A 228-nucleotide genomic window follows, 5' to 3' on the forward strand; every position below is an offset into this window, starting at 1 on the left:
GTCACCCCCTCTAGATCCAAGCAGCACACATTTAAATCAGACTTAATTACATCAGAAATCAGCTTCACTCTCCTGAACATCGTAGACAGTAACATTAACAGCCACCCCCTCCCTTATATGCAAAACCGGGATCACAGGCAGCTTTAGTCAATGGACCTCACCTTACTTCACTACATTTTCCTCCAGTTATATTAACTGTTCTCACAGGGCTCTGAGTCCACACCACAG

This window comes from Lissotriton vulgaris, chromosome 2_2 (assembly GCF_964263255.1).
Source record: "Lissotriton vulgaris chromosome 2_2, aLisVul1.2, whole genome shotgun sequence".
Lineage (NCBI taxonomy): Eukaryota > Metazoa > Chordata > Amphibia > Caudata > Salamandridae > Lissotriton > Lissotriton vulgaris.